Source organism: Ipomoea nil, unplaced genomic scaffold, assembly GCF_001879475.1.
Source record: "Ipomoea nil cultivar Tokyo-kokei standard unplaced genomic scaffold, Asagao_1.1 scaffold1149, whole genome shotgun sequence".
Classification (NCBI taxonomy): domain Eukaryota; kingdom Viridiplantae; phylum Streptophyta; class Magnoliopsida; order Solanales; family Convolvulaceae; genus Ipomoea; species Ipomoea nil.
Genome location: NW_017617577.1, coordinates 2,064,811 through 2,084,025, shown reverse-complemented (window position 1 = coordinate 2,084,025; position 19,215 = coordinate 2,064,811).

The window sequence follows — 19,215 nt, the reverse complement described above, 5'->3', positions numbered from 1 at the left end:
ATAGAATATGGCATGACATTAATAGAAGCTCCTAAATCTAACATAGCATTTTCAAATTTCACCCCACTTATCATGCATGGAATAGTAAACATACCTGGGTCTTTGCACTTTTCAGGAAGATTGCTTTGACTAGCCATAGAGACATTCTCTTGCACTTTCACTTCCTCAATTCTTTCATTATTTCGTTTCTTTTTCATAGTGCGTACCTCTTTTAGAAAATTTGCATAGTGAGGTACCTTTTTCATAGAATCTAAAAATGGTTTATTGTTCTCACATTCACGAAAGGTCTCATATAAATCGTTATTTGAGTTTCCTCTTATTGGTTCTAAAAGAGCTTGAGGAAATGTGGGTACTGGTTCATAATCATAAAAAGATGAAAGCTTACCTTGGGACTTCTCTTTATTGTTGGCAATGATTCCTGCACTTATTTCCTTGTTTAAATCAACACTCTTTTCCAGCGACATACTTTCAACATTAATTGCACTTACACTCTCTTTTGGATTAGCCACCGTTTGAGGGGGTAGTTTGCCAGAACTTTGTGCTTCCAACCGACTAACCGTAGTTTCTAGTTGGCCCATTTGTCTTTCCAAGTTTTGAATACTAGCATTTGTTTCTTGAATACTAGCTCTTGTCTCTTGTTGGAATAGTTGTGTTTCTTGTTGAAATTGCAAAGTGTTAGTAGCAAGAGATTTAACAATATCTTCTAGATTCGTACCTGAGCTAGAATTTTGGGTTGGTTGTTGTCTTGAAGGAAATGGTTGTCTGTACTGCTGAAAATTGGAATGATTCGTACCATAGCTAAGGTTTGGGTGATCCCTCCATCCAGGATTATATGTATTGGAAAACGGATCATACTTACCTTGAGGTTGTCCAGGAAAACCTCTAGCCATGTTAACTTGTTCAATAGGTTCTTCTTGAAGAGTTGTGCAGGCATCAGTTTGGTGCCCAACTACCGAGCAAATTCCACATGCTTTAACAGTTTGCATATTTCCTACTGCTAATTGACGAACAAGAGTAGCTAAACCAGAAATTTGTTGTTCAAGATCAAAAACATTTACCTCATTCACTTGCTTAAACGGTTGGACTATTCTATTGCCAAACTGTTGAGAATTTGCAGCCATGTTTGCAATTAGAGTTCTTGCAGCGTCTGGTGTCTTGTCAACTAACGCACCACCGCTTGCGGCATCAATCATGCTTATATCCATTGGAAAAAGTCCTTCATAAAAGTACTGGATGAGTAGTTGATCACTGATTTGATGATGTGGGCAACTTGCACAAAGCTTCTTGAAACGCTCCCAATATTCATATAATGACTCTCCATTGTTTTGCCTTATACCACAGATTTCCTTTCTAATGTTGGCCGCCCTTGAAGCTGGGAAATATTTTTCAAGAAATAGTGTCTTTAAGTTATTCCATGTGGTGATGCTTCCGGAAGGTAAATAATATTGCCAATCCTTCGCTGAATCTTTCAAAGAAAATGGGAAGGCTCTCAACTTGATTTGTTCTTCAGTAACCCCTGTGGGTTTCATACTTGAACACACCACATGGAATTCCTTCAAGTGCTTGTGAGGGTCTTCACCTGCAAGTCCATGAAAAGAAGGCAAAAGATGAATTAATTCAGATTTTAATTCAAATTGGACATTAGCATCCAGAGCAGGGAAAGTGATGCATAAAGGTTGGTGATCTAAATTTGGTGCTCCAAGCTCTTTTAAAGTCCGATTCTAAGCCATGGGTTCCTCTTCTAAATTAGAATTGGTAGAATCGGTAGCCAGATCACTAAACTCCAATTTTCTCAAAGCTTGTTTCCTCCACCTGCGTACAGTTCTTTCAATTTCTGGATTGTATGGCAGGACTTCTTTGTTAGCAGATCGAGTTATAGGCATAAACAAAAAGAAAATATATTGCAGCAATTATGTAAAAGTAACGAAAGAAAAGATTTTTTTTTTAAATTTTTATGGGTTAAATTACCGAGAAAAACAGATGAACAAATAAATAATTAAATAAATAAATAAACACAAAATAAGCTAGAAAATCTCCCCGGCAACGGCGCCAAAAATTGGTGAGCTGTCGTAGGCTCCCAAATTAAAACCTTACAAACGTAGTAGCGGGAGTAAGGATCGATCGCACGAGGAGTAACTAGTTTAATGTATGTGCTCAAATTAAAGTAAAGGGGGGTTTGGAATATATCGAGAATAAAGATAAATTAAAAGAGAATTTAAATAAACAAGTAATTTAACTGAACGAATAAAGCAATGAAAACAATATATTGAAAGCACCTATAATAAAAAACCTTGGTTAGTAAAGATCCACCACCGGAATATAACACTGATCATTGATCCATAAAGCAATTAATATGCAATTGAATATTTTTCGTGAAATTATTTCATTTCCGTTTTCCCTTAGTTGTGGGTAACTAAAGCACACGCGGTTTAATTACCCCTAACTACTAAATAACCTAAGACAAGCGCTATAGATTTAATTTAATAGCAGCAATAGGAACTAGGAAAACCGACAAACTAACTAACACAAGCACAAGCGGTTGCATTTAATTTAGGAAAATATTCTTCCCGAGTCCAATTATCACTAAGCCGTCAATAATTAACCCAGTTGCTACTGAATATTAGAATAATTTGTAGCACAACATTATCTAATATAGCAAATAATTATATCAAGTAAATAACTAGTAGGCCTCCCTAGCAATTAAATGATACAACTATTCAAATAACTTAGAAGAATATTTAATACCCAAATGCATAAAAATTATATAATAAAAATAAATAAATAATCTTACAGCATAATCAATTCCGGGGCTTCAATTCACTAAACCAAGCTAAAGAAATTAGTAATGAATGGACATTGATAACAACTTTACAGAATAATCGAGAGGGGAAGAATGAACCAAAGAATGAACGTTGAACAAATGAAATTCTTTTACTATTTATACAATTCCTGATTTATTTTCTTCCACTAATTTCCTATCTTTGCGCCATGATGCAGAAATGGGTCGAGACATTCTTCCGCTTCTTCCGTACATGAGCTGCACCGCACCTAGGAATTAAGAAACAAATATAATGTTTCATTTGATTTTGTCTTTTTGCTAAAAGATTAAGGATTTGACCAAACAATGCTTAAAATAATACTTTAACTTATTTAAGGATTCATAATAAATATATTTATAATGCATATATATAAAAAAACTAATTATAAGATAATATTAAATAACTAATGCAAAATTATTATAAAGATGTACCTAAAATGTGAGTGTAAAATATGCCTATCAATTATGCGACCAAAACTGGAATGTGTGCTTCACTAAAAATAGCTGCAGTGTGATGGACAAAACAAATCAATGTGTCATGGAAGGTAAACGGTCAACTGACAATTGCTATATTCTAACTAACATATCTTCTGTTGCCGGACCAGCATGAATGAAGCTGAGCTGTGGCATCAAAAAAAAAAAAAAAAAAAAAAAAAAAAAAAGAAGGGTCATCTAAGTTATAGACTCCTTGATAATCTTGTAAAAGTAGAAGGTGTTTGTGGTTTACCCAAGATAAAAGTCGAGTCAACTATCTGCGGTGCCTGTCAAGCTGGGAAGCAAACCAAATAATCTCATCTAGCTCAACATACCATAAACACAAGTTGGTGCCTAGAATTGACCCACATGGATCTCTCGTTGGTCCAACTCAAACAGAAAGCTTCGGAGGTAAGAAATACATACTGGTATGTGTCGATGCCTTTTCACGTTTTTCGTGGGAAATCTTTCTCAGGGAAAAATCCGAAGCACCTGAAGCATTCAAAACACTTGGGTTAAAACTCCAAAAAGAAAGAAATGAGTCCATTGTTCGAATCCGAAGTGATCACGGCAGAGATTTCGAAAACAAGTTGTTCGATGACTTCTATAACTAATCAGGAATCACTCATGAGTATTCAGCTCCAAAGACTCAGCAAATGGGAAGGGTTTAATTAAACGCCAAAGGATTACCATGGAAGTTCTGGGCAGATGCTGTAAACACAGCATGTCACATCATCAACCGAGTCTACCTTCGTCCAGGCACAACACAAACACCATACGAATTATGGAAAGGTAAGAAGCCGAACATTACATATTTTCACATTTTCGGCTCACGATGTTTTATATTGAAAGATAGGAATCCAGTATCAAAATTTGAACCAAAAAGCAACAAAGGAATCTTTCTCGGCTATTCAACAAATAGCAGAGCCTACAGAGTATACAATAAGATCCTGAAGCTAACCGCCCTAAATCCCCTGACGCTGGTACTCCAGAACCAGATCCTGAGTCATCTACCTCATTGCCCATATCTAATCAACCAGAACCTGAACCAGAGTCAGAATCAGACAACAATCGAGATGACAGTGACATTCCAACACGCATCCACAATAGATCACCCATCTTCAAAATTAATTTGGCCATCATCATTGGTGATAAAGTTTACAGGTTCATCACTCTCTAATTCCTTTTGTTAATTCCTTGAATGTGTTTAGGGTGTCTTTGTCTAATGTGTCTTGTGAATTACCTGCAAATTTTCCTATATCTAAAGCTGAGTTTTTATGTGTTTTCTTATCTAATTTGATGCCCTCTACTTCAATATCCTTGCATTCATCAAAATCTTGAAATTCTTCATCTTTGCCAGTGTAATATTCTGCATCTGTGATAGAATCTGTTTCAGGATAAGGGAATTTATCTTTTGAATTAATGGGTCTGTTCCTACATGCTCTTACATTGCATTTATGTCGTTTTTTTTTTGTGGGTGTGTCTCTCTATGATTGATTTGTCCTCTATTCCATTTTTTTTTAATTTTCTCGCAATTAGTTCTTTTCATTACCTACTACTCAAAATTGCAGATTGATTCTTTGCGTTTTGTTCTTGACTATTTTCTATGTGTTACTAAATGTTCTACTTGCGTTGTTTTGAGTGCTTTTAACTGATAAACATATTTTTTGCTTAAGTTATTTTATTGGTGTTTCTATGTTGCATCTTTGAATTCTCTATGGTTACTTAATGAATTTTTGATGCAATTTGTTTAATACTTGTACTCTCCTGTGTTACTATGTTAATGTTTTTTTATGTTGGTCCGGTCATGACCGTATCTGTGTTTGCTTGTGTACTTATTGTGCTAAACTGTTATGTATTCTTGCCTGAAGTTGATTTATATGAATCTGTGCCTGATTTTGATCTATTTGAATCTCTGGCTAAATGCTTTACATGACCGTGCTTGTTTTGTTTGTGTGTTTTACCATGCTATCTGGTATGAATCTGTGCTTGACTTTGCTTTATATGAATCTGTGCGTAAATGTGCTTTATCTGAATATGCTTACTGTCTTATTTACCAGTCTGTCTTTTTGAGTGACCCAATTGTGTGCTCTTTGTGTTATTTGCTACGATTTTGTGCTTAAATGCATTTTTTACTTGGTATGTTTTATCTGCTTAATCTGCTCCAACTTGACTTGTGCTTATATGTTTTTTTTTGTTATCACGTTATGTTTTTCTCGTTTTGTTATCACGTTCTGCTTTTCTCGTTTTGTTTATAATCTTCTTATGCAGGTTCAATCCAATAGGGCACTCCGTCAGACTCAATCCACTAATATAGATGTTCACCTTTGTCAATTTATTGGCAAAAAGGGGGAGTATATACTAAGAGGGAGTATGGTTGGAATAAGGGGGAGTTTTGGTTATTCTGGATTATTCTAGATTTCTACTATAATACATTGGTATAAGGGTTTATAATGCATTGGTATAAGGGTTTCGGTTGCATTCTGGATTGGATTATCTACTATAATGCATCTTGGTTTATATTCTGGATTTCTAATAGTATTATGATGGACTATACTGGGATTATCTTTGGATGAAACAGTCTACAGTTTTGACTCCTCTTACAGTGAATTGAATGTGACTTATTTGGATGGAGCTACGATTCGTTGGCCATGGTAATTCAAATAACTCTAATGCTTAGTGTTTTGTCAAACTGATATACTATGGGCTCTTTATAAATAAAAATGTTGTTTATTTCTTTCTATTTGCCCAAAGTATAGATGTCTTAGATTTTGCCAATTAAATTGCCAAAGGGGGAGATTGTAAGTGTACAAATGATACACATTAAACCCGTTTAAATTGGCTAATTTAATTGACAAAATAATTAGAGCATTTATTTGAAATTAACATATGGACCATGGACCGTCTCCTATCAGAAGGTATGATTTTTCTACACTATAGTTTCAAATTGGAGGCTTTCGAAATTATGAAGAAGAATATTGATTATGGACATTGGTGTTAATCAGCTATGAAGAATTAACGTGTGGCCATGGTCTTTTTGGGTGGTATGCTAATTATGGACTTCATCTCTGCATGGGAAAATTAATGTGTGGCTGTAATTTGTTCAAAGGGATTATGAAGTATTCAAGGCGTGAGGATAGGAATATTTGGGGAAAGTCAGTTGAGAGCAAATCAATATAAATGGATGGATTTTTCCTATCACAAATGCTCATGGATTGAAAATTTAAAGCTAAATTGAGAAGCATTACTCAACCACTCTATTCTACTAATTCTGATATGTTATATTCAGAGAAGCGAAATTATATATATTGGGGATAAGGGTCAAATAGACCCTCATACTATATAGTAAAGTGCAATTAGACCCTCAAACTAAAAAAACATCCAATTAGACCCTTGAATTTATTAAAACAATGCAATTAACTCATTTAACCTATAATAGCAAGTTATCTTCAAGTTACCTATAAGATGCTACATCACTTGAATTAATATTTTTAAATTTATTTTTAAAAAATAAAATAATTTTAATAAAACAAAGGAAACAAGCAAACAGAAAAGTCATTGCAGCTGCAGCAATGGCGAGGCTCTTTCCGGCGACCTCTGTGTTTTTCCAGCAAGCAAGGCCACCAGCGACTTCCTCTTGTTTTCACTCCCTCCAGCAGCGGCAGGCCAGGATAGTAACTTCCCCTCCGGCGTGTAGTAGATCAGCAACGTCTGGACCTCGTACAGAACCAACAACAACTACGGTGAACAATCTATTTTGGTGAAGCATGATGTGTTTCTCGGCGACCTCCCCTTCCCGTCGACCTTGACCGGCAACCTTGGCAATGGTGTTGGACCAGCTGTTGGTGGTGATGGTGAAGTTCTGGCAATGGTAGCAATGTCGGATGAGCAGCAACGTATTTTGAAGAAGATGGATGGTGATGTGCTGATGATGAGATGTTCTTGACGATGATGATGCTTGGCTGACAAAAGCAAAATTGTGGAAGTAATGAAAATGGATTAAGGGGGTAAATGATGGATTTATGATGTTGAAATTATTGGTGGTTATGATTAGTAATGGATTAAGCATGCCGGTAAACATGCGGCTTCACAGCCTTCACTGCTTCGACTTCCTGTAAAAAATTTTTTTTTTAATTTTTTTATTGAATTTAACCGGTTACCTTTTAGTAACCTATTAAATATGTTAATTGCATTGTTTTAATAAGTTCAAGGGTCTAATTGGATGTTCTTTTACTTCGAGGGTCTAATTGTACTTTGCTATATAGTATGAGGGTCTATTTGACCCTTATCCCTATATATTGCAACATTCTGAATCAAATTATCATATTTATTCTATGTGGGTTTTCTACTGAGCTACACAGTCAGTACCTGGTACAGCTGAAGCTTCGCTTGAAGATCGTCACGGCATGCACGTACAATCCTGAGTAGATGTTAGGAAGGTGTTGTAGTGGTAAAGGCTGAGAGCCATTTGTACTTACCTCTTGTAATACTCCTTGGTGAACATCTATAGTGGACTGGGCAGACGTGGGTTGCCCCGCAGACGTAGGAGAAGCGCTCCGAACTGCGTGATCAATCTCTGAGTACTTGTTTTATTTTTATGCATTTATATTTCGTTATTTATGTTCATTAAATAACCAAATTAATTGATAATGCAATATCTCTTCTAAAAACAAGTGGAACATTAAAAGTGTAATTGGATTCAAGATTCACGGCACATTTTCACAATCTATACAATATATAACAACAAAATCCTAAAATTTTAACATTCCGCCCAATTCCTAAAAAATCTCTGTTCCTAATAAAATATATTGATTTCGACTATCCCATTCGTACAATTATTCTACGTTAAAATTCTATTCAAATATTACAAAATAGTGTAATACAATTCCTATTGTAATCAATCAATCTATATCTATACTATATATAATAACAAAATCCTGAAATTTTAACTTCCCGCCCAATTCCTAAAAAATCTCTCTTTCTAATAAAATATATCTTTATTTCTACTCTCCCATTCGTACAATAGTTCTGCGTTAAAATTCTATTCTAATATAAAATAAAATAGTGTAATACAATTCCTATTGTAATCAATCAATCTATATTATATATAACAACAATATCCTGAAATTTTAACTTTCCGTCCAATTCCTAAAAAATCTCTCTTCATAATAAAATATATTGATTTCTACTATCCCATTCGTACAATAATTCTGCGTTAAAATTGTATTCTAATATTATAAAACAGTGTAATACAATTCCTATTGTAATCAATCAATCTATACTATATATAATAACTAAATCCTGAAATTTTAACTTCCCGCCCAATTCCTAAAAAATCTCTCTTCCTAATAAAATATATTGATTTCTACTCTCCCATTCGTACAATAATTCTGTGATGAAATTCTATTCCAATATTATAAAATATTGTAATTCTTTTTTTTTTGAATGCATAAAATATTGTAATTCAATTCTTATTGTAATCAAACAATCTAAACTATATATAATATAAAAAAATCCTGAATTTTAACTTCCCGCCCGATTCCTAGAAATTCTCTCTTCCTAATAAAATATATTGATTTCTACAATCACATTCGTACAATAATTCTGCATTAAAATTCTATTCTAATATTATAAAATAATGTAATTACAATACCCTATTGTAATCAATCAATCTATATCTATACTATATATAATAACAAAATCCTGAAATTTTAATTTCTCACCGAATTCCTATAAAATCTCTTTTCCTATCAAAATTTATTGATTTCTACTTTCCCATACGTACAATAATTCTGCGTTAAAATTCTATTCTAATATTATAAAATAGTGTAATGCAATTCTTATTGTAATCAATCATTCAATACTATATACTATATATAATAACAAAATCTTGAAATTTTAACTTCCCGCCCAATTCCTAAAAAATCTCTCTTCCTAATAAATTATATTGATTTCTACTCTCCCATTCGTACAATAATTCTGTGATAAAATTCTATTCCAATATTATAAAATATTGTAATACAATTCTTATTATAATCAAACAATCTAAACTATATATAATATAAAAAAATCCTGAAATTTTAACTTCCCGCCCGATTCCTAGAAATTCTCTCTTCCTAATAAAATATATTGATTTCTACTATCACATTCGTACAATAATTCTGCATTAAAATTTTATTCTAATATTATACAATAGTGTAATTACAATACCCTATTGTAATCAATCAATCTATATCTATACTATATATAATAACAAAATCCTGAAATTTTAACTTCTCACCGAATTCCTAAAAAATCTCTTTTCCTATCAAAATTTATTGATTTCAACTTTCCCATTCGTACAATAATTCTGCGTTAAAATTCTATTCTAATATTATAAAATAGTGTAATGCAATTATTATTGTTATCAATCATTCAATACTATATATAATAACAAAATCCTGAAATTTTAACTTCCCGCCCAATTCCCAAAAAATCTCTCTTCCTAATAAAATATATTGATTTCTACTATCCCATTCGTACCACAATTCTGCGTTAAAATTATATTCTAATATTATAAAATAGTGTAATACAATTCCTATTGTAATCAATCAACCTATACTATATAGAATAACAAAATCCTGAAATTTTAACTTTCCGCCCAATTCCTAAAAAATCTCTCTTCCTAATAAAATATATTGATTTCTACTATCCCATTCGTACAACAATTCTGCGTTAAAATTGTATTCTAATATTATAAAATAGTGTAATACAATTTCTATTGTAATCAATCAATCTATACTATATATAATATCTAAATCCTGAAATTTTAACTTCCCACCCAATTCCTAAAAAATCTCTCTTCCTAATAAAATATATTGATTCCTACTATCCCATTCGTACAATAATTCTGTGTTAAAATTCTATTCTAATATTATAAAATTGTGTAATACAATTCCTATTGTAATCAATCAATCAATCTATACTATATATAATAACAAAATCCTAAAATTTTAACTTCTCGCCCAATTCCTTAAAAATCTCTCTTCCTAATAAAATATATTAATTTCTACTATCCCTTTCGTACAATAATTTTGTGTTAAAATTATATTCTAATGTTATAAAATAGTGTAATACAATTCCTATTGTAATCAATCAATCTATACTATATATAATAACAAAATCCTGAAATTTTAACTTCCCGCCCAATTCCTAAAAAAATCCCTTTTCCTAATAAAATATTTTAATTTCTACTTTCCCATTCGTACAATAATTCTGCGTTAAAATTCTATTTTAATATTATAAAATAGTGTAATACAATTCCTATTGTAATCAATCAATCTATACTATATATGTTAGTAATATAATTAATTGTTGCTTTATCTTATAGTATATGATTGTATTTCTAGTGGTTGAGATTGAGTCTAATTGTCTAGCCTACAGGATAGAAGAATAATGTGTAGACTTTAGTATAGTTTAGACTCTCTCTGTAATTCAGTTCTATTAATTCAGATTATTGTTATCTCATCTGGTATCAGTTGCGATAGGTTAGCCCGTTTTCTTTCAAACAATCCCGACAATTGAGATGTCGACTAACTCCTCAGAACGGACCATCACCACCGTCCCTGCCGGTGCTCCGCCGTCGGTCAATACTCTCACGGCGGCGCATCATTTCGTTTCTACTCGGCTCACCATGCGGAATTACTTGTTTTGGCGCACCCAGGTGGTTCCATTCTTGCGTGGGCAGGGACTACTCGGTTTCGTTGATGGCTCCAAGCCATGTCCGGCCGCTACCGTCACCATTGCTCCGGAATCCGGCAGCTCCGCCGTGACCACGACAACAACCGCCCCGAACCCGGATTATGAAGCGTGGATACAACAGGATCAAGCTATCCTATCCACGATCATCTCGTCCCTTTCCGACGAGGTGATGCATCTAGCCGTTGGACGAGACACCTCCCGTGAGGTGTGGGATTCCCTTGCGTCCACACTAGCTTCTACAACGAGAGCGAGGTGCCTGAGTTTGCTGGGGCAGTTTCAAACCCTCCGTCAAGGCCCAGGTTCTCCGGCCGACTATCTAGGCCGTTGCAAGGTGATTGCCGAGTCCCTCTCGCTTGCTGGTAGGCCTCTGTCGAATGAAGAACAGATTCTCTATGTTCTTCGCGGCCTACGCCCGGAGTTCCGAACCATGGCGAATTCCCTCACTGCAACCGGCGCACCCGTGACTCTGACGCAGCTCTCCAACTTTCTCCAAGCCCAGGAGTTCATTCACGAAGATGATTTTGCGGTGGGTGACTCTTCTGGAGGAGGCGGTGCACCGGCCGCATTCTACGCTGGGCGTGGACGTAACAGCGGCGAGCAGTCCACGCATAACAACCGCGGGAGAGGGCGGCAGAACCGTGGTGGCAGAGGCGGTGGCGGAAGGCAGGGCCGTGGCGGCGGACCGAGGTGCCAAATATGCAGATCGCACGGCCACACTGCACTTTATTGCTACAAACGCTACGCGGATCGCCCTGCTGGTCATGCAAACGTTGCTGTTTCCGGCGAGTCCACCGTGCATGGTGCGGACGTGTGGTATCCGGACACCGGAGCCTCATCGCATGCCACCCCGGACGAGCAGATGTTGAATCACTCCGACACGTATACCGGCGGGGATGTTCTAAAAATTGGCAACGGTACAGGTTTGGACGTTTCTCGTATTGGACACACAGTTATCCCATCTAATTCTAAGTCTTTGTCAATGTCCAATATTCTGTGTGTCCCCAATTTAACGTTACCGTTATTATCCGTGTATCGTTTTACAAATGAAAACGATGTTTACTTTGAGTTTCACAAAAATCTGTTTTATGTGAAGGATTGCAAAACTCAGGTGGTTCTTCTTAAAGGGTCTACCTCGGGAGGACTGTACAAGTTATTGGTTCCCCAGTCACCGCCTTGTGCTTTCCTGTCTGCGCGTGCGTCCACCGAAGTCTGGCATCAACGCCTTGGTCATCCCCACAATCAAGCCTTGCAAAGAGTCCTAAAACACTGTCCGGTGGTCAACAATAAAACTAGTTTGTCAAAAGTTTGTACTTCGTGTCAATTAGGAAAATCCTCACGATTTCCTTTAAATAGAGTTTTGAGCACTAGTAATAATATATTGGATTTGATTTATACGGACATATGGGGTCCGTCTCCTGTAATTAGTGCGTCAGGATACCGCTACTTTGTACTATTTGTGGATGACCACTCCCGCTTTTCCTGGTTTTATCCGTTAAGGCTAAAATCGGATATATATAAAATTTTTGAAGTGTTCCGGGCGATGGTAGAACGTCAATTTTCCCGTTCTATCATCGCCATGCAGTCTGATCTAGGGGGTGAATACCGCCGCCTTCACAAAGTTTTTGAGTCTCTTGGGATTATCCACCGCCAATCATGTGCCTACACACATGAGCAAAACGGGCGAGTTGAGCGCCGGAATAGACACATCGTCGAAACCGGCTTAGCACTTCTTGCTGAAAGCTCAACTCCTTCAATCTACTAGGATTGTGCGTTTGAAACTGCAACGTACTTGATTAATTCTCTACCATCTTCCGCTATAAACAATCAAAGTCCTTACTATCGACTATATAAAACTCAACCACCATACACTTTCTTTCGTGTATTCGGGTGTCGCTGCTATCCCTATCTACGGCCTTATAATCGGCATAAGATGGAATACCGGTCGATGCCCTGTGTCTTCTTAGGTTACCCAGTTTCCTATAGGGGATACCGCTGTCTTGATCCAATTACGGGAAAAGTCTTTATCTGTCGGCATGTCCGATTTGACGAATCCATATTTCCCTTTGCTATGCAGTCTGATGAACAGGTTGCTGCTAGCCCATCAACTCCACCTTGGGGATCTGGGCCAATAGTTGTGGGTTCACAGTCCGTGCCCACTGCTGTGGAGTTGCCTTTAGCACAAGAGCCGAGGCCGTTAGCTATTGCGGCTCCGCCAACTTCACCCACCAATGCCAGGACAGAGCCACTGGCTAGGCGGGCCAGAGGCACCCGAAGGCGAGTCCAGGCTATTATACCACATGTCATGCGCACGAGGCGCCAAACACAAGGCCGGGACGAAGAGTTCTACGCCCTAACTGCATCCACCGACCCAACTTGTTACTCACAAGCTGTGGGTCACCCAGAGTGGCGTGAGGCCATGGACCAAGAGTTCAATGCCCTCCTACATAATAGCACCTGGGAGCTCATACCAGCCACACCGGATATGAACATCATCGGCTGCAAGTGGGTTTTTCGCACTAAGCGTAAAGCCGATGGCTCGATAGAACGCTATAAAGCACGTCTTGTTGCTAAGGGGTTCAATCAAGTTGCGGGCGAAGACTTCTTTGACACTTTTAGCCCGGTGGTTAAACCAACCACTGTTCGCATATTATTTTCCCTTGCTCTCTCTCACAGGTGGACTATGCGACAACTTGACGTTCACAATGCCTTCCTCAATGGCCATCTTTCAGAAACAGTATACATGAAACAACCCCCCGGCTACGAAGATCCAACACATCCTGATCATGTGTGCCGCCTCCAGCGCTCGCTATACGGGTTAAAACAGGCTCCGCGTGCCTGGTTCAAACGGCTCCACGACTTTCTCATCACTACTGGGTTTCGAGCCTCTAAAACAGATGTCTCACTTTTCCACTACACTACGGGTCCGTCTCGTGTCTTTCTCCTAGTGTACGTAGATGACATCATCATGCTGGGCAACGACACGGATCTAGTCACCACATTGCTGCACCGACTCTCCGCGACATTCAAGATTAGAGATCTTGGACAACCCCGGTTCTTCCTAGGTATTGAAACACTACCAGTTGGGGACACCCTGGTTCTTTCTCAACGTAGATACATGAAGGATATTCTCATACGCTCCGGAATGACGGACTGTAAAGCTTTGGCCACTCCGGCAGCAGTCACGAAACCGGTCGCCCCCTCGTCTGATCCGTTTGAGAATCCCACACAATACCGCCGGATTGTAGGGGCCCTGCAGTATTTGACTATCACCCGTCCAGATCTTGCCTACTCCGTCAACAGGTTGTGTCAGTTTATGCATACACCGACTACTGAACATTGGACTTTGCTTAAACGAGTCCTACGGTACATAAAGGGCACACAGGACCTAGGGTTACGGCTTACACCATCGGCTTCCTCAGATCTACATGCCTACTCTGACTCAGATTGGGCTGGGTGCCCAATAGATCGTAAGTCTACCAGTGGCTACGCTGTGTTCTTAGGTGATAATCTAGTCTCTTGGGTCTCGCGCAAGCAGCGCACCGTGGCTCGGTCCTCGACAGAAGCTGAGTACAAGGGTCTTGCAGATGTCTCAGCTGAAGTGACGTGGGTTATTTCCTTACTCCGTGAGCTTGGGTTACATTCAGGAACTCCTGCAACATTATGGTGTGACAATCTGGGAGCCACCTACCTAGCGGCCAATCCTGTTTTTCATGCTCGCACGAAGCACGTGGAGATCGACTACCACTTCGTTCGTGACAAAGTTGCAAGTGGTGATTTCCTAGTTAACTTTGTTTCCACCAAGGAACAGCTTGCGGATATCTTCACCAAACCGCTACCGGCCCCACGCTATCAGCTGCTTCGAGACAAGCTCAATGTTGTTTCCCTCCAACCTTGTGCTTGAGGGGGTGTGTTAGTAATATAATTAATTGTTGCTTTATCTTATAGTATATGATTGTATTTCTAGTGGTTGAGATTGAGTCTAATTGTCTAGCCTACAGGATAGGAGAATAATGTGTAGACTTTAGAATAGTTTAGACTCTCTCTGTAATTCAGTTCTATTAATTCAGATTATTGTTATCTCATCACATATAATAACAAAATCCTGAAATTTTAACTTCTCGCACAATTCCTAAAAAATCTTTCTTCCTAATAAAATATATTGATTTCTACTATCCCATTCGTACAATAATTCTGCGTTAAAATTCTATTCTAACATTATAAAATAGTGTAATACAATTCCTATTGTAATCCATCAATCGATACTTCTATACTATACTATTTTTTTCGCGCATTGCGCGATTGAGATAATGCCCAATGTATTTTTTAAATAAGTACTTTAAAGTATATATCAATGCAAGATTATATTGAAATTGTTCGTTCATAGATAATTGCATGTTTAATTTGTGTATTTAAATAGGTAATTCTAAGTTTACAAATGAAAGATAATATAGTCAAGATTGATTATAATTTTCAATAAAATAATTGTATAGGTGTGGTTGAAACCAAATACGGGACATAAGGGAGTGCAAATAAAAATTAGGACATAAAATATTAAATATATACTAATATAAACTATTAAATATATATTAATATTGAAGAGCTAACTATTGATCCCAAACAATGACATTGCGAGCTAACTATTGATCCCAATCATTCTATCATTCTATACTATATATAATAACAAAATCTTGAAATTTCAACTTCCCGCCCAATTCCTAAAAAATCTCACTTCCTAATAAAATATATTGATTTCTACTCTCCCATTCGTACAATAATTCTGCGTTAAAATTCTATTCTAATATTATATAATAGTGTAATACAATTCCTATTGTAATCCATCAATCTATACTTCTATACTATAAATAATAACAAAATCCTGAAATTTTAACTTCCCGCCCAATTCCTAAAAAATCTTTCTTCCTAATAAAATATATTGATTTCTACTCTCCCATTCGTACAATAATTCTGCGTTAAAATTCTATTCTAATATTATAAAATAGTGTAATACAATTCCAATTGTAATCCATCAATCTATACTTCTATACAATATATAATAACAAAATCCCAAATTTTAACTTCCCGCACAATTCATAAAAAATCTCTCTTCCTAATAAAATATATTGATTTCTACTATCCCATTCGTACAATAATTCTACTTTAAAATTCTATTCTAACATTATAAAATAGTGTAATACAATTCCTATTGTAATCCATCAATCTATACTTCTATAATTTATATAATAACAAAATCCTGAAATTTTAACTTCCCGCCCAATTCCTAAAAAATCTCTTTTCTTAATAAAAATCTATTGATTTCTACTTTCCCATTCGTACAATAATTCTGCGTTAAAATTCTATTCAAATATTATAAAATTGTGTAATACAATTCGTATTGTAATCCATCAATCTATACTTCTATGCTATATATAATAACAAAATTCTGAAATTTTAACTTCCCGCCCAATTCCTAAAAAATCTATTTTCCTAATAAAATATATTGATTTCTACTTTCCCATTCGTACAATAATTCTGCAATTAAAATTATATTCTAATATTATAAAAACTTTCCGCCCAATTCCTAAAAAATCTCTCTTCCTAATAAAATATATTGATTTCTACTATTTCATTCGTACAATAATTCTGCGTTAAAATTCTATTCTAATATTATAAAATAGTGTAATGCAATTCCTATTGTAGTCAATCATTCTATCATTCTATACTATATATAATAACAAAATCTTGAAATTTTAACTTCCCGCCCAATTCCTAAAAAATCTCACTTCCTAATAAAATATATTGATTTCTACTCTCCCATTCGTACAATAATTCTGCGTTAAAATTCTATTCTCATATTATATAATAGTGTAATATAATTCCTATTGTAATCCATCAATCTATACTTCTATACTATATATAATAACAAAATCCTGAAATTTTAACTTCCCGCCCAATTCCTAAAAAATCTCTCTTCCTAATAAATTATATTGATTTCTACTCTCCCATTTGTACAATAATTCTGCGTTAAAATTCTATTCTAATATTATAAAATAGTGTAATATAATTCCAATTGTAATCCATCAATCTATACTTCTATACAATATTTAATAACAAAATCCCAAATTTTAACTTCCCGCACAATTCATAAAAAATCTCTCTTCCTAATAAAATATATTGATTTCTACTATCCCATTCGTACAATAATTCTACTTTAAAATTCTATTCTAACATTATAAAATAGTGTAATACAATTCCTATTGTAATCCATCAATCTATACTTCTATAATTTATATAATAACAAAATCCTGAAATTTTAACTTCCCGCCCAATTCCTAAAAAATCTCTTTTCTTAATAAAAATATATTGATTTCTACTTTCCCATTCGTACAGTAATTCTGCGTTAAAATTCTATTCAAATATTATAAAATTGTGTAATACAATTCCTATTGTAATCCATCAATCGATACTTCTATACTATACTATTTTTTTACGCGCATTGCGCGATTGAGATAATGCCCAATGTATTTTTTAAATAAGTACTTTATAGTATATATCAATGCAAGATTATATTGAAATTGTTCATTCATAGATAATTGCATGTTGAATTTGTGTATTTAAATAGGTAATTCTAAGTTTACAAATGCAAGATAATATAGTCAAGATTGATTATAATTTTCAATAAAATAATTGTATAGGTGTGGTTGAAACCAAATACGGGACATAAGGGAGAGCAAATAAAAATTAGGACATAAAATATTAAATATATACTAATATAAACTATTAAATAAATATTAATATTGAAGAGCTAACTATTGATCCCAAACAATGACATTGCGAGTTAGTTTCCCACTTCAATTTGTTGTGTGATTTGAATACTCTTTTTGTCAATAAATCCCCCAAGTAGTTAATATGATTGGCTTAATTATATTTTTTTATTTTTTATTTTTTTATAACAATTATTATTATTATTATTATTATTATTATTATTATTATTATTATTATTATTAGTATTATTATTATTATTATTATTATTATTATTATTATTATTATTATTATTATTATTATGAAATATATGTATACCCTTAGGTCATTTCACATGTTAATCTAAACGGCTAATTTTTTCAAATATCTTTTTACCAACTGTTGATATAATTCGCTGGTCAAATTCGCTAATGCTAACCGCTAACGGCTGATTATCAAACAATGACATTGCGAGGTAGTTCTCACTTCAATTTGTTGTGTGATTTGAATACTTTCTTTGTCAACAAATCTCTCAAGTAGCTGATATGACTGGCTTTATTAATTATATTTTTTTAATTTTTAATTTTTTCATGGTATTAATAAAATACTTGGTAAATAAATAAATAAATAAATAAATAAATATATATATATATATATATATATATATATATATATATATATATATATATATATATATATATGTATAGCATTATTTTGTATTATAACTTTGATATTTAATTAAAAAATAGTGCACAAAAAAGATAATAGACAATGTAGTGAATATAATTAATTGATGAATTTGAATGTAAAGAATTTTTACATTGGAGAAAAATAAAGACAATATAACTAATTAAATTGCTTTCTTAATTAATTTATTGATAATGAATACTTTATTTTTAATAAGGACATTATATGGACAATGTGGCGAATATAATTAATTATGAATTTGAATGTAAAGAATTTTTATATTGGTGAAAATAAGGACAATATAACGCAAAACTAATGAAATTGTTTCTCTTATTTAATTTATTGATAATGAATAATTTTTTTTTGAATAAAGACATTGTAGACACATAATTCTAAATTAAAGAAATGCGTATGTATTAGTTTTTGTTGTAGCTACTAAATTATTAATTAATTTAATAAGAGTTAAATAGAGTAATAATTATACCAACTTTAATTTGATTGGAATGGGGTTCGAACCTGAGACCTTTCTTATTAAAATCAATGAGTAAGTTAACGGTAAACTAACAGAAATTAACGGAAAAAGATAATATTTAACGGAAAAGTTAACGGATAATCATATTCATTAAGGATAAATTAGGAAATCTCAAAAAAAAATTAAAATTTGATTAATCTGAACCATTCATTTGATTAAAAAATTTGACCGCCATTTTTTCTACCCATTACAGGCCTAACTCTCTTGGGTTCTTATTAGTATAGTA